The sequence below is a fragment of the Habropoda laboriosa genome, unplaced genomic scaffold (genome assembly GCF_001263275.1).
Source record: "Habropoda laboriosa isolate 0110345459 unplaced genomic scaffold, ASM126327v1 scaffold243, whole genome shotgun sequence".
In the NCBI taxonomy this organism is placed as follows: Eukaryota; Metazoa; Arthropoda; class Insecta; order Hymenoptera; family Apidae; genus Habropoda; species Habropoda laboriosa.
The window spans coordinates 690890-707497 of NW_017100433.1; positions in this window are offsets into that span (position 1 = coordinate 690890).

Below are 16608 nucleotides of genomic sequence, written 5' to 3' on the forward strand. Positions count from 1 at the left end.
CAAACGATTCAAAGTGCAATACATGAAATCTAGTTTTATACATCATCTTTGAAAGTCAAGCCAATGAACGTAAATAATTTGCGCCAACTTCAGAGCAAAGAATTGATCGCACAAGGCGTGTCTATAATAAATACGAAGTTGTCGATTGATTGAAGTACGAGCTTGAGAATTGGTAGCTATTTTATCGACGAACAACACCGCATCGTTAGTGCGATACGCGTAATCCGCGAATTATATTAATTAGTTATCCCAGTCTCTGGGCGTCCGTTTACAGGCGTCATGTAAATACGTATGTGAAACAAGCGAATTAGGATCCCTTTCTTCGACACGTCTTTATTTTAATCTTGACGAGTGGGAAAGTCATCATGACGACTTAAGGAAAAAAAATGTAAAACGTTTCAAGTGTAAAGGGCTTTAAAACACGGTTCTATCGATCCGTTCCCTCTTCTTTTTTGTTTTAATGATTAAGGTATCGTGCCATGTCACCTTGCGTCCTTTTGCGTTTTTACGCGCGAAGAAACGTTCGCGATAAGAATAACGAAGAACGTCGCTCCGCGTAATTGTATATCGGCACACTGGTGTTTTATTTAGATAGTAGCTGACTGGTGGAGATTCTCGGAACGTAAAACTATGTAGACGCGTATAAGACGTCCGACGAGAAACCGAGAATCGTTCGCGGCGGGAAGCGTTTCTTCGCGCGCGAAAGATTCGGAATCACACACAGCGGTGCAACCCCGATCACGGTAGGAATGTGCAGCGTCAGGGTATTTTTATCGAGTCCGACTAAAAACAAGAAAGAAAGAAAGAACCTCGTTCTCTTATTTATTATTACATAGCGGTTAAGCAGAAGCATCGAGATAAAATTGTTCTTTTTTACTGAAACGCGTTCGTATAATTTCCAAGTACAAATCTGAAAATTCTATCCTTTACACGCTGTTATTTAAACAAGTTGTATGTCTTCGTAGTGTTTTTATCTGACCTATAACTGACTGAGAGAAACTGAGAGTGATTGAGAGGTTATTCCATAAGAGTGTCACTGTCGAGAAAGTATTTTCATTGAAAACTATACTAATGTAGTAGATTCGCGCGGTGATTTGTTTCATACACACATACACATATACACACGTATTATATAGATGAATGATTCGGATCGAGTTATCGAAGAGGATCGAACGAGAAAAGAGGTAAAACGTTACGCAATCCTACGAGTGGGGCTGAGAGTGCGTGCGTGCGTGCGAGGAACTTGGTTGTATTATGTATAAATGTTGATAACTAGTTGATAGGAATGTGAAAATACTTGTCACACCGTTAACGATCGCGTATTGTCACGTTCGACCCAAAACAAAGAGGTTAACTGATCGTCAGTGATCCATAACCTCTTTGAAACGATATCGTGTAATCCTGGACCATTATTATATGGTCATAGGCTGTGTAAATACTACCCCTGTACCCCATTGCGTTAGAAGTTATTAAGGTACGATATAGTTTGTACGTTGAGAAGTATATATGTATATGTGTGTGTGCGCGTGTCGTGCGTATACACACGCGCGCCTACACACATATAGCTATGAATATATTACCACAGAGTAATAATATAAACGGTCACTGTCCTTACCAAGCCTGTAGCATTTTGCCTGTATTCAGTCGGACGAGAATATTAATATTTCGTGTATCCATCCCCCCTTCTCCGGTACCAGAAAGCCCGTTAATTCATCCCTCCTTGTCTCTTCGATCGAGACGGGGGAGAGATGATCGAAGAAAGGACAAAACGTGAGAGATCGAAAGCACAGACGAACAATAGGAACATCTTCGTAGCAATTTCTATAGTCCGTACACGGACATTTTCCTTGTTTCCAAGTAAAAATGAAAGAAAGAAATGAAATGAAACGAAAGGAAGCAACAAACACGAAAACCGCACGATCGGAGTCCTTGTGGGTGGACGGTCGTGTATTATCGTATCACGTGTTGCGACGTAAATTTACTCGACCCTTTAAATCAAGCGCCTCTTTGTAATCCACTCGATATTCACGAGGAGCTTCGCGAGCTACCATCAATAAACGTAATGTACATTTTTTGCAACGAGCCTGACTGTTTAACGTTTCCCCTCCACTCCTTTCTTTACGTTCGTACAGAGAATCTTATTCTATGATCGTTACCTTTGCTTTGGTAGAAAATGCACATGCACATCGATTACCTATATATTTGACTCGTGATATTGTTTTTACCCTTGATAGATTAAACGTGAATCATTTTTCGTAACTGTCCCGCGCAATTTGCATTGCTGTCATTTGCATTTAAACGCATGCATAACCACCTGTCACGATACGTAATCCCGTAGTCTCATATGCATCTATGTAAATTCCTGGGTAACAACGATCTTGATCTCTATACGGTAGTTCCGCCAGGCCGAAAGAAAATCTTGCAAATATCTTTCCTCGTAAATTAAATCAACGTTCAAAGCGTTTTATGACTGAAAGTAACTTCCGTTATTTCACGTGTAAACGCTAGCACGTGGAAGATAAAATACCGATACGACTGTAGTAGTTGCACGCTGAACGTAAACGCATATTTCAATGTGCATAAATGAAGCCACACTGCGCATACCTCTGTGTAAAGCCGTGGACGTCGACCGCATACTAAAACAGTATCTGCGATAGTAAACATACCGGGAGAAAATCTCGTAAAAAGTATGAGCTATTATTAGAATATGCGTTTATTTTATGAATTTTTTTACTAGAATATAGACTTCACTTGGAATGTAAAAATACAGTAATAATCTTCGGTACATAAATTTGGAGGTTCGAAGTTTTTCTGTCCAAGCATTCACTGTTTACTGTTTACAGTTGCATTATGACATTCGCCATATTTAGCATATTGAGCCATCTATAGAACGACAGGTAAACCACATTTTTGGAAACAGTTGATGGAATCTAGTGTAAGGATAAAGTTACAAATACTTGTCCTCTCTTAATCGTAGAATTATCTTCCCCTATTAATTCGAGGCAGATTCTAGGAAAGATAAATATAACCGGTTTTAGATGGAAGAATCACCCCAGTATAGTAAGCACAGGTTCGGAGGGATTGCAGTGCGTAACAGGCTTTAAACCACGCCAGTTCGGAGGTTTTCGCGCGATAGACGATGGAGCGCTACGATTGGCTGGCGTAGAAATTTGATTCCGTTCATTCTTTCCTTTTCTTTCTCTCTGTCCCTCTTGGTTCTTGTTTCGCCGCGTCCACCGGTCGTCGCGTTAAAGAAAGACCGAGTAACGTTTCCCCAGGGAAGTAGTGAACGACGTCCAGAGTGGCTCGAACCGAGCAGTTCCGAACTGTCTGTCAGAGACGGTGCTTTCGCGAACCCGATTCTTCGTCGTTCGCCTCGTGAACGTGTGCGTGTGCCGGTCGAAAAAAAGTTGTTACACAGAGGCTCTATTGGCTCTCCTGGCAACGCGGTGTCGCCTGAAAACAATGATTGTACGTTCCAGTGGTTAGAAACACCGAAACCAATTACCCGGCAAACCGTTCGAACCGTGTATCTTTTGTTGTTCGAGGCCAGACGGCCACGTTACCTCTAGGAACGGCTCGACGCGAATCGATCTCCAACAAGGGTATGTAAACATTTCGATTTTTCTCTCCCCCGATCGATGATCGTTAGTTATGTTCAGTGGGTAAGAGGTTTCTTCGAATCTAGAAGATTCTACGATATTCCGATCGCATCGCGTTTCACTGCAACATTATTGTTCATTTTAATTTCTCGTTGAAATGTGCGGTTTTATCGTGTTTGATTATGTGTATCGGTGACTAATCTCGTGGCCATTTTACTTTTTATCACTAACGCCCGGTCCGTTAGCGGTCTTCGTTGTAATCGTGTGGTGACACCAGTGTTCGTGAAACGTTTACCTCCTGGGCCTGTTAATCAATACCCTGCGTTTCAAACCGAGCTACAATTGTTTAAAACTATCGGTTGAAAATACGATTCGCAGCGAGGTTTGCATGTACAGACGTGTTTGTTCGCGTTCAGCTTTAATTCGTTGTTCGATTCTGACGGTTACAGGCTTGTTACGAAAATGTTATATACACTGTACGCGTTGGGATGTTGTTTTTTGCGAGAAAGAGAGAGCGATTGTTGCCAGGTTCCATGACATCCGCGTTACGAAACGTGTATTCTGCGAAAGGCTGCGTCAAAAAAACATCAGACCTACGGTCTTTTGCTTATTTTTCAAACTTTGAAGCGTGACATGCGCTGACGTTCAGCCGACGCCGCAATATATATATGTACGTGTGCACGTGTGCATAACTATAGATAGGATCCGTATTACACTTTTCTCGTGTCTGTACATGAAACTGAACACGAAGCAAAATCTGATGTACGAAAATTGAAATGCAAAATTTATCTCGACGAAGCAGAAAATTGTGTACATTTAATTCAACGTTGTTGAGAAAATATAGCAGGGAAAAAGGAACGTACAAGAATGAAGTATAGCAAAATCGTTGGGTTTACTATTCTCGATGGTGCCGGTAGGTAGACTGAAATCTATTTTAGTACAGTTCGTTGAAAGGACAGGCGTTTCCCGTTCTTCGAGTTTTACAATTCCGTTGAATTGAGAATGTATATACGTCGTTTTATCGCCTCACGCATCTACACAGTTATGAATGATGATTCTGTGTGGCCAGCGCCATGATAGGGTTAACCTGTACGCAGTGGTGATTACATCGAAAGTGATGCACAGATACACACGGAATAATGAAACGATAACACGTTTTCGTGCTTGAGGCCTGCTGATTCCATTCGAAATTCGTCGTTAGCAATTATTTGAAAATGAATCCGCATGTTGCTTGCAAGGAGAACATTTTTCCGATATTAAAAAATTCCACACATGATTTTTATGGTATGTATAGGGATTTGAAATCGGCCATTAAGCATTCCACGTTCGAATAAATATTTTCTGGAAGGTTTTCATTTCTTGCGATAATTTCTTCCAGAATGTTCGAGTAAATGTCGATTCCACGTAATACAGTGTATTGCGATAAACCGAAAAAATAACACGAAAATATTTTTGTAATCTAACCTTGAGATTATTTGCACCCGTATTTCTTCGAGTAAATGTCGATTCCACGTAATACAGTGTATTGCGATAAACCGAAAAAATAACACGAAAATATTTTTGTAATCTAACCTTGAGATTATTTGCACCCAGGCTATGTTTATTCTAGATGTGAACCCTTTCGGTTCTGTAGGTTTCTTGTAAACCGTGAACGCTACACTGGCTGTCTACCGTGAACGTGGAAGTTCTAGAAATTTATTCGCCAGAATGTACGGGATATTTTTAACGTTTCATGCTGTATTCTCTGTCAGAGTGTTTAGATAACCATTGATTATCGTAAAAATTCCTTAATAACGGTTAATAATAGATGGTTCTGTACGAAATTTGAACATTTAGGTATATTTCAAACATAACAGATTTCCAATTTAACAACGAACGTTCGAATACGTCGTTAGCTACTGGCTAGGTACGCATATCCGCCGTCGCAGCCAGAAAGTACCCTTTCCATTTCGCGCGGCGAGCTATGGGAAATAATAAATGGCATACTTATTCGCGGCGTACATTCGATACGTGTAACGAAACGATTGCGACAAATCATTCGGTATTCCCGGAACGTGCGTTAAGGCAGATTTAGATTGATTCTTCGCCGGTGAAATTGGCCACGTGGCCAACCGATAGCCTTGGGGGGTCGAGTCAAATTCGTTCATGTAAACTTGCCTTCTTCTCGACGAAATTAATATCGAAAAAATTTCCACTCGGTGAAATGAAAAAGGAAGAGAAAAGAAAGTGTACGTCAAAGGTGGTGGTGGGCTACGGATCGTATATCAGCCCGCTTAAAAACCGGAGACACGTCTCTGGTGGCTTGTTTACATGAAAACTATGAAGCCACTTGTAAACAAGTACATCCGTCGCGTGAATGTAAACAAGACTTTATACATGGCCCGAGGAAGCCATTATGAATGTTTTCGTGGGTAATTTAGCCCACGAGACCTTTTCCTTCGTCTTTTATTACATCCTGCTTACCTGTCCCCGACGATCAGTCGAGATTCCGACGAGGTGGAAGGGTTAACGACGTGTAATTACGAAAGAATGCGCTTAGAGAAAAGAAAAAGTATCCATGGTAAAAAGGATAGAAAAGGTTTCATACGTGGAAGCAATAAATAAACTCGAGGTTGTTGAGAAGTGTCGAGAGAAAAGTATTATCTGGAATAGAGGATACTTCTTTTCACCGACGAAAATAACTGTTCGAACTTGTAACGTACATACCACCTTGTACGTACACACCTTGCGCATGACACTCTATTATGATTTCGTTCGGTCCAAGGTCTCGACTTTTTGACACACATGCGTTGTATTTATTCGTTGGTGTTACAAACGCCGAATTCGTGGCCATAATACAAACGTCTTCGTGAACGTGAAATTGTTGAATGATTTACGTTCAGTTAAATATTCTTGTTCTTCTGGAAACATTCGAAATATAGATTAACGTTGAATTAGCCTCGAGTATTTTTCCGATTCGAAATCCCCGTTGGGCAAAAGGGAAAATTAGGCTCGTTACCGTTGCGCTGTGCCAATTAGCCCGGCTAATGGCTCGTTTCCATTGGTCTGTCGTTTAACAAGAGTTACCCTTTCTTTCATCGGAGAAACGACGCGTTGGTGAAACGGTTGATCGTGTGTGATTAACGTTGATTAAACGTTAACGGGGATTAAGTTATATATTTCGTGAGGATAAAAACGTATCGTTTGTCTAATAGATAATTAACAGCTGCGACGATGCGTAAGCCGAATTGTAACGACATTGAAATCCACGTAATCTTCTTTCGCGCGTAATCTACCGTAATGTTTGTCAATGAATTCCACGCGTCACAAAATGGCCGATTAGCTACTTTCGTCCTCGGAATACGTCCTTCGTAACGATGCGTATTTTTACTCTACGTCATAATTTAATCAAAGCGGCTTCAGAATGCGATAAAACAAATTCGCAAGACCGATTTGACTCTAACGTTGTGAAATATGAAACATTCGAAGAAATCTGAAGGAGGAATAAAGAGTGAAAAATTGCAAACATCGTTTCCACGATCAGATATTTCAACGTGAATTTTCGACGTCTGTTTGTAGATCTACCGAAGCGATGATACAGATTTACTAGATTCGGTAAAGTCAGCGATCGGCCCGTTTTTCGGCAGCTAATAAAATTTAGACACGTCGAAAGTTTGGGTAAGGTAAGCTATACTCGGGCTCGAGGATTTCGAGTGTGTACCGTTAAGCTATCCCGCAATGTTTGCCGTTGCTTAAGTATAGTTTGAATGCTCGGTGGGAACCGTAGCAACGACACGACTGTTCTCGGTGAAGTTTGTTAGACGCGAGAGTCCTCGTTGGCGCGAAGGGAACGATTATCGGGTATAATTTGTTTGATTCGGACTTTATATGTTTGCGTGGCCGGCTGCAGTTACCAGTTATATATACGGTCTCGTTTTCAATGAGTTTAATCGACTCGGTCAGCACGCGACATCTCGTCTCGATGAATCACCGCTCCATGTCCATTTGGAATTCGCTCCACGATACTGTTTTATTTTTGCTCGGTAATTATATGGTATAGAGAACTCTCTAGATCTTTCTACAGGTTCTTTCGAAGTGTAGACGTTAGCGATGATGTCGCGTATTCAATTTTCTCACAGACAGTAGCGAGGAAAGAGAAATTTGCTATGGTGCACGTGTATCGAATGGTACAAAAATTTATAATACAATTATTTCGATATTAGTGTAATGTTTTTTATTATCATTACAATTCAATACACTTCTCCCCGACATACTACCATTTCTTCGAACACCCGAACAATTTTTTAACAAATAAATTATTCGGAAATGAAGACGCTGTGCTGCAAGCAGCGTTGAAAGAATTTTTCAAGAAATTTATTAGGAATTATTTAAGAATATGGAATTTTGGAAGAAACACGACCTGTCTAAAGTTCTATTCGAAAAAAAGAACCGGCGTTTCACAATGCACCAGCTTAACACAGTCGTGAACGCTTTATCTTTTTTCTTTGTATTCAAGATTGCCAGCGATTGTCATAAGAAATGAACGATCGCGTATATTACGAAATGACGAGAATAATATGGTAATGCCAACATAAAAATATCTCGTATATTACATCATTGAAAACTGAATACACGTCCGATCGATTGTGAAATTTGCATCGTTGATTGATTTGTCAGAAGATCAAGGTCTCCTCTACGCGGAACCTGATTTATCGCGTTATTGAACGACTTTCCAGCCGTTTAATGACAGCGCGTATCAGTTGGATAACGATGGATTTATTGCACCGCGGTTATTATGTGTCTATTATTACAGTAACTCACACGATATGTATACAAATTTCACCGTAATCGTTTAAACGTTTTCACGCTCGTATGAACGCGATAAGCTCGTGAGTTCCGTTGGGGTACCGACCGATCGACATTGTCTCCGGCTATTTGTATTCCTCCAATTATCATTTTTCCGGTAGACCGGCTTTTCCGCTATTTAATCGCTCTTCTTCGTCCTGTATAGGTACTTACGTGTATATACAGCGGATCCTCGATAATGTTGTATTCCGCGGCTCGCGATTCCTTGCGTTGGTTTATTATGTTCAATAGGTACGCGGTAGGAGAGCCTGACGGAAACTGGGGCGAAATAAGGGAGCTATTCTGCGCGTAGTACTATTCGACTTTGTTAGACAGTTCGGTGACGTTCGGTGCGTGAAGACCACTAGACAAAAATCTGCTGTTCCGACGGAAAAGGTTTCTAGATATAGGTTCGGTAAGTACGAGAGTAGGGAGAGGCGGTGAGGTCTAGGTTCAGCGATGAGTAAAAGTAAAGGATGATGTGGAGGTCTAGGTTTCGGGGTGACTAACGTTAGGATGATGCGGATTTGTTTACAGTTAAGGAAAGGAGGCAGGGTGACTAAAAACTAATGAAAGATAGGAGAGAGGTATACGACAATAACTCGAGAACCTAACCTAACCTCTGTAAGACAATTGGAAGTTTACTTCCATGTATCAGTAGGATCAACGATTATTTATTCCTTCGAAGGAACAAGTTCTATCGTTTCTCGTTCCTTTCTCCGGATTCTATATGTATGTAACTAAATGAATTCTAAATGAACGAAATTGAAGAGGAAGAAAAAGGATACAGCTAGTGACCTCTGTTACGATTTTTCAAGATGTTTTCCCTTCCCTGGAGGTTGGAGTTATCGAGGTTCCACTGTGCTATATAAATTCGTATGAAACGTGTCGAAATTTGTCGTCATTTTAGAATGCGTCGGACGCGTATGGATTTCTTCGAATTTTCATTTACAAACACGATGCGTGACAAAGTGTATATAAACAGGTGCGGACGACTGTCACGTAGATGTCTTAATGAAGCGTAACAACGTGTCTTTCTGGCATGCGTGCGCATAAATTTCCAATGCAAATCCGCGTGAATTTTGTCTTGGTATTATTTCATTCCGCGAAACGTGTAAATATTACAGATTTCAAGTTCTAACATTTTACTCTGTACCGAATCTTCTCACGAACAAATTCCAAATTATCTCCAAAAGAATTTTCTAAAAAAAACCTACCAACATTTTTCTTCTCTTCGTTTTATCGTTTCTGTGATCCAACAGAATCCGCTAGATCCTACGCAGAAGTAACTAGCTATAGTAGGTCACGAGTTGAACGAACATTTCACCTTTGAATCCGAACTTCTCTCCGACGTCGAAACTTTCGTCCCAAGGATTTGCCAAACGTCGCCGGTATTCGAAACATAAATTAACAAGATCAGCTACACGAATGTTACCTGTGCTAATCCTTTTGTACAGCGCCTTAATAAAATTGGAGGTGAGAATGCCTGGAAACTTGAGAATACACAGAGTGCAGCCATAAAAACGTATTAAATCCACGGAATCCCGAAGATTTACCGTTCATCTTTCTCTCCACGTTCTGACAAGTCCTCGTATATTTCCATTCTACCGAATAGAGAGAGAATCAGCCACCGCGGGGTTTTCAAGGGCGAGGACCTCGGAAAGTAAAAGGCGAAGCGGAGAGGCTATTTAGAAACGATTCTTGGAACAATTCTGTTGAAAACTGGAACACCGGTTGATTGTTACATCTTGTTTTTCAAGGCCTAAGAAAGGTAAACGGTAATCAGCGTCTTAGCACGAGCGTGTTCCACGGCGTCTTTGACATCGTTACGCCTCGACCTTCTTTTTAACGAACTAATATTAGCGTGGACGGAAAAAGAGGAATCCACTCTGGTTCGAGTTTGTGGAAAAATTCGCGTGATTTTGTTTTTCCTTCTCCCCGTTTCGAAGCTGTAAATTATGCAACGAGAGCTTTTTCCCCGGTTCGACGTGTAGTATTGTGTTGAAACGACGAGAAAGGAAGGAATCTATTAAGCTACGTTCACGTTAAAGTACGCTTACAGTCTGTTAAAATTGCATGCTTCTTTCAACGACCTTTCGCAAGTTCGCGAGGTAGGCATATTCGACGAGAAACTTTATTTCGAGCAGATTATTGGATTAATGGTTTACATAAAAATAGCGTTCACTGTGAATTTGCTTAAACGTGTTTTATTTCTATGGCGCGGAAGGACGTCTTTACGCTTAGAAAATCGTAGTCGAAGTGAAAGTAAAAAACTCGTAAGGGTACGACAGAAAGTCTGTTGTACACTTGAGAAAAAGAGACCAGTTAGGTATACAGTTACAGGCCTATGGGTCCGATGACATCTGGTCTATTATGTTATTTTCACTAGCAGTGTTCTCTGCAGCTTACTGGCTGACGCATTATTATTAGTAATAATCCAACACATTATTACGAAGTGAGGAACTTTGCGTACACAGATAGACCCCGTAATTATGTTTTTCCTGTTATCTATTGTTTCGTTTAAATGGTATATATGCGTACACCCCCGACGGAACTGAAACCTAAATAAAACTAATACCCCAAGATCAACCCTATTACGTATTCTATCTCGTAAGCTTTCTCCCACTGGAAACATCGATCCCTCGCCAACGATTGCTATAAGCAAGTTGAAAAATCGTAGAAATAAAAAGTACGATGTTAACAGGTTTGCCGCGAGCTTCTGGTATTGTTAAACTTGTGCACACGTAAATTTTATCAGGTATGCAACCTTTGTTTGACATGTAGATAACGACGATTTGTCGTGAGAATTGTTGCGTTATACGCAATTTTTCAATTTTTTCTTACGCTTCGTTCCCGATTAATTCAAGAAACGAATATAAATCGCTTTAATATAACAAAGACGCAATTTCTCGAGCCGCTAATTTAGCCCTTTCGTGACTAGTGGGACGCATATATCCCACTTGAGTACTCGAACAGAAATTGATCTGAATCTAATACTGCAGTTAGTCTGTACTCATTCGGTGTAGTTTGCCTTTATTTCAATATTTCAACGTAATGTTCCTTATAAAATATTGAATCTCGGTATAATATTGACTCAAAAAAATGATCTATTATCATCGGTAATTTATACTTTATGATATATCATTGTACAATATCTAAAGGCAAAAATTTCTGTGGCGAATCGGCCTCAACGTAAAACCGCAAAGGGTTAATGTCCATTCCGTACGCAACGATCTATACATACTAAGTCATCCCATAAGTTCCTGCAGAAAGCAAAAAGTATTCGAATAAAAATCCAAGGAAACTCTATAGCGATGACATAACGGTCTCACCAAAAAGAATAAGGAAAAGGTTGTGGAACGAGAAGAGAGGCTTACGATTTTCTCTCAAATTTAAAGATTCCTTGGAAATATCGATCTAAGTGATAAGATTCATAAATAATAAGATACGTAGAAAAATTGTTGAAAGGAACGACAAGCAGGTAGCACGGAAGGTTCGTGAAAGTGGGAAGAAGCACTGGTGAGAGGTGAGCGTCACTGGTTGCACGAGCCGTGAGCAGTCTGAGAGGCACGCAGCGATGCTCGATCGTTGCACGGTAATCGGCAGACTGGTCACAGGTAGTCGATTCACCGGTGAAGTAGAATGGGCTGTGTGTCTGCTGGCCGGAGTATACTATCGGGGCGAGGGGAACAACGGTGCTCTCTGCTCGCGATTGAACCGCCACGCCGCGCCGTGTCATTTGTGCCAGTCGAGCGTGTAGTCGAGAAGGTGGCCCGCGAGGAAGTCGCGCAACGCACCCGGATGGATCGCCTTCTTTCCACCGGTTCTCTTACTTTTGCACAGGGCTACTGAAACCATCACGCAACCGCGAGGAAGAAAGGAGAGAAACGCGTCGGGAGATCCGCGTCTCCCCAGGTACGTTAGCCGAGGGATCGGCTGAGAACGATCGCGGCTCCGTTCTATTTCGCCGGGGAATAAAGATCCGTCTTGGGTGTGCTTAGGCACGGCTACGTTCTGTCAGCTTATCTCGTAAGTTCGTGTCGAATTTTAGAGTTTTGATCGGTGGACCTTTAAATTTGATAGGAACAAACTAAAGTGTCTTCTATTTTTTTTTTTGTTGGTTATACCATTATTTCATCGCTGTAGAATTCTCTGGGATTTTTATTGAAATATTTCTTGGTTTCGACACGAACTTGTGGGATAACCTAATATTTAGTTGGGGAATAGAGATACGTCTTGGGTGTGCTTAGGCACGGCTACGTTCTGTCGGGTTATCTCGCAAGTTCGTGTCGAATTTTAGAATTTTTATGGATATTTCCTAACGAACCTTTAAATTTGATACGAACAAACGTAAGTGCCTTCTATTCTTTCATTTTTTTTTAGTTTGTTTTGTTTTTTGTGTACCATTGTGTCATTGCTATAGAATTTTCTGGGATTTTTATTGAAATATTTCTTGGTTTCGGCACGAACTTGTGGGATCACCTAATATTTAGTTGGGGAATAAAGGTACGCCTTAGGTGCGTAGGTATTCTCATCTTTCTCTCGCTGTTTTGGTAACCCCTTGCCTTACGATTTTTTTAACGCTGCTTATGTTAGTTTGCCTTAGTGTTGAGTAAAAAGAAGTGAAAATATTATGTGCAATTTGTGCTTGGTATTAAGTTGAAGCTAAAATTTGAGCGAAAATGCAAATTTAACACTAGGACAACCGAAGTTGAATTGATATATTTAGGTGTACTATATAAAGAACTTATTGGCAGGAATAATTATTTCTTTATTTCGACAAAAGGCATCGTACACTTGGAGAAAAGCAAATTAAAAACCCTAGCGACAGACTGTAGCTGTTCAACCGTAGTTGCAAAATTTTTGGTTTTAAGATTTAGGCGCTATTAGGCAGCCTATAGGCGCCAACAGCTCTGAAAGGGTTAATAATTTCTGTACTTTAAAGTAAGAAATCTGAGATCTACATTTGGTTGCTCTAGTGTCAATAAAAACAATTTTTCTTTCGTCTCATCTTTACCATTTTCCACACCACGACTCACTTATCATAACGCAAGGAGTTAACCTGTCTAATAATAATAATAATAGTAAACATTGCATCAATTCCAGGTATATTATTCTTCCGAGAACTCTGCAATTGATCGAGCTTGAAATTTTTAGTACCTGCGATACGAATGGGTATTTTTGGCCCAGGACAAATAATCTACGAACTCATGAATTCGATTACGATTTATACAAGGATTAGATACTTTGACTTGTTACAAAAGAAATATTTCACCAAATTATCGTTGAATATATTTGCACGAAATTACAAGGAGGAACCGTTTACGACGTTGTCGACTTCGACGAAATTAAGAGGGAACGCATGACATTGGGACATTAGCAACAGTTGTAAGCTTTCACGGGCGATGATCGAAGCAAATGGGGAAGGGTTGGAGCGTTCGAATGTTGTTTTAAATCTCTGCAAAGTCGCGTGATGTAAGAGGAAAGCTGGCTGAAATTAGATTGTTGCGATTTCGAATTGGCCTTCTTTCTACGTAAACTTTTACGACGCGCTCCGTTATTATGTATTCCATTGTAGAACTTCGCAATCTCTGCCTCGGTTAATTAACAACCGGGTAGAATCGGATATTAAACGTTACGAAAACGGTTAAACGGTTTCTTCTCGGGGGAAAATTAATTCGAGATCCTTCGATTAAAACGCAATTTCTAGCGTAGAGGTTTCTTTCCCCGAATTAAAGAAAAAGTCTAGAAAATCTTGGAAACGAATATCTTTTTTTTTTTTCGGGAATGAAAACGGCAAAGGGAAGCAACAAGGGAAAAGTGGAAATGCGAAAGCGTGTGAGAAAATTAATTCGAGATCCTTCGATTAAAACGCAATTTCTAGCGCAAAGGTTTCTTTCCCCGAATTAGAAAGAGAAATCTAGAAAATCTTGGAAACGAATATCTGTTTTTCTTTTTTTCGGGAATGAAAACGGTAAAAGGAAGCAATAAGAGAAAAGTGGAAATGCGAAAGCGTGTGGCAGGAACGTTAACGAGATTTACGTGACAGTTATTCGAGCGTTACCGATGCGAGGTATTTGCAATTGGAATCTTGCGCGTTTCGATCGATAACAGGTATTATTACGCGTATGGAAGACGGACCGTGTATCGCTTTTCGTAATGTCGGCTTCGTGTAGCCTGCCGTTAAATCGTTCGTTCTGTTTTATTTGCCGCGGCAGCGTCGATGATGGAGCATAAGCGATTTTAATAATCTGTAATTATGTCATTGGTTATGTTCACGATCGAAATTACAGAGAAAACCTGTTCCTCTTCGACCAGTGATACAAGTTCTTCCTGACGTTGCACACCGGGTGTCTTGCAATTAAGGGCTTCTTTGTCCAGCTAAATCTCTGATTATCGTTAGCTCTCTTGCGGGAGAATGGTAATTCATAGCGTTTGTCAAATCACCTGGATCGGTTCATCGTCCAGAAGGATGCCAAATTCTGAGACGATGTAATCGTGAATTTTTCCCAAACAATGGCGAAAGATAGTGGAAGAAAGTGGAATTATTTGGTTGAATAAGTTTTCGTATTTTATTTAAAAAACGTTTGTTCCAACCTAGTACTCTACCCAACGATTTTCAAAATTTTATTTAAGGATCTCTTAAACCTTGCAAAATCGTTATTTAAAGATGTCTCAAACCTTCCAAATTCGTTACTTAAAGATTTCTCAAACCTCCCAAAATTTTATTCAAAGATCTCTCAAACCTCCCAAAATTTTCTTCAGAGATATCTCAAATCTTCCAAAATTTTATTCAAAGATTTCTCAAACCTCCCAAAATTTTATTCAAAGATCTCTCAAACCTCCCAAAATTTTCTTCAGAGATCTCTCAAACCTCCCAAAATTTTATTCAAAAATGTCTCAAATTTTCCAAAAGTGTTATTTTCTCGTAATAAGTTTCGTCAAGTGAATCAGAACCCAGACGAAGATAAGGAAAGGAAGCACTTGGGGTATTCCTGCAATTACCAGCGAGTGAATTTTGAAGAAAATTGCCGCTGTGGGTTCGCGCAAATTTACCTTCGTCACGATAGGTATACAGAGGTGTACAGAGGAATGGAAAGAGAGAGCGAAAGGTTGATATCAGTCCCGTGCAACGTTCTAAGACCGGTAAGAGGCTCGTTTGAAATGTATGAAAACGCCGGCGCTTCTCGTAGCATGCGAGAGTTACGGCGTTCGTTTATTGTCACGGTAACTTCTCGAACGAGTGATTTATTAGGCCCGAGGCCGCCGGACTTTTCAGCTGGCGTTCACGCATGCTGGACACGTGAAAAATGCAAATAACTCAGGCTTATGCGATCGTTTTGTAAGCGACATCCAATAAACCGTTATTAACAATGGAGATTTATTGCTCGACTAGCGTTCCTATTCGATCAACAATCTCGACGGAGAGAGTGGAATGGAAATAGGCGTAGAAATAGCAACTATTTCACGGTTCGACTTCATTTTTTCGATATAAAATTTTTGAAAAAACTATTTTCTCTGAATTTGCAATTTTAAATTAGCGACGAATGTTTTACGTTTATAGATTACGTCAGTATAATCTTATTCTACATATTCTTCTTGATATACCTCTTCTATCATTTATATAACATCAAGAGGAAAAAAATTTTTTTTGCACAACTAATCCTCGAAAAAGTGCAAATTTTTTAAATTATTTTCTTTCACTTTCCATATTGCGCTGTCTTTTCTATTCTACGGCAAAAAATGTAAGTTACAGCATCGTAAATAAATGAGAAACTTATTTCTACACTAGGAAATTAAAAAAAAAAAAGTGGTCGTTTTTGAAGTATCAAGTTGAGAAAAACGTAAACTTAAGGTGTCATAGTAAAACTGTGTGTTACATCCCTTTGAGAGTAAGAACGTCCCGATATTTCACGACTGCAACAGCCAGAGCTCGATCAGTGCTATGACGCACTTGTTCTAGAGCGCACTCGATCAGCTGGCCGACTAAAAATCTATGCTCGACGATCAGTGATCCATGACACGAGTGGAAGGGTATACAGTAAATTCTCTACAAGAGTCAGTAAGTTTGGATTCTACAAGTGACAGTATAGATGGTCCTACGCCTAGGTCTGCGTCATTGCTGTGCCCATGTTATCTCGCTCGCAGTCAGTAAAGCGTGTAACGCTACACCAGTTGGTTT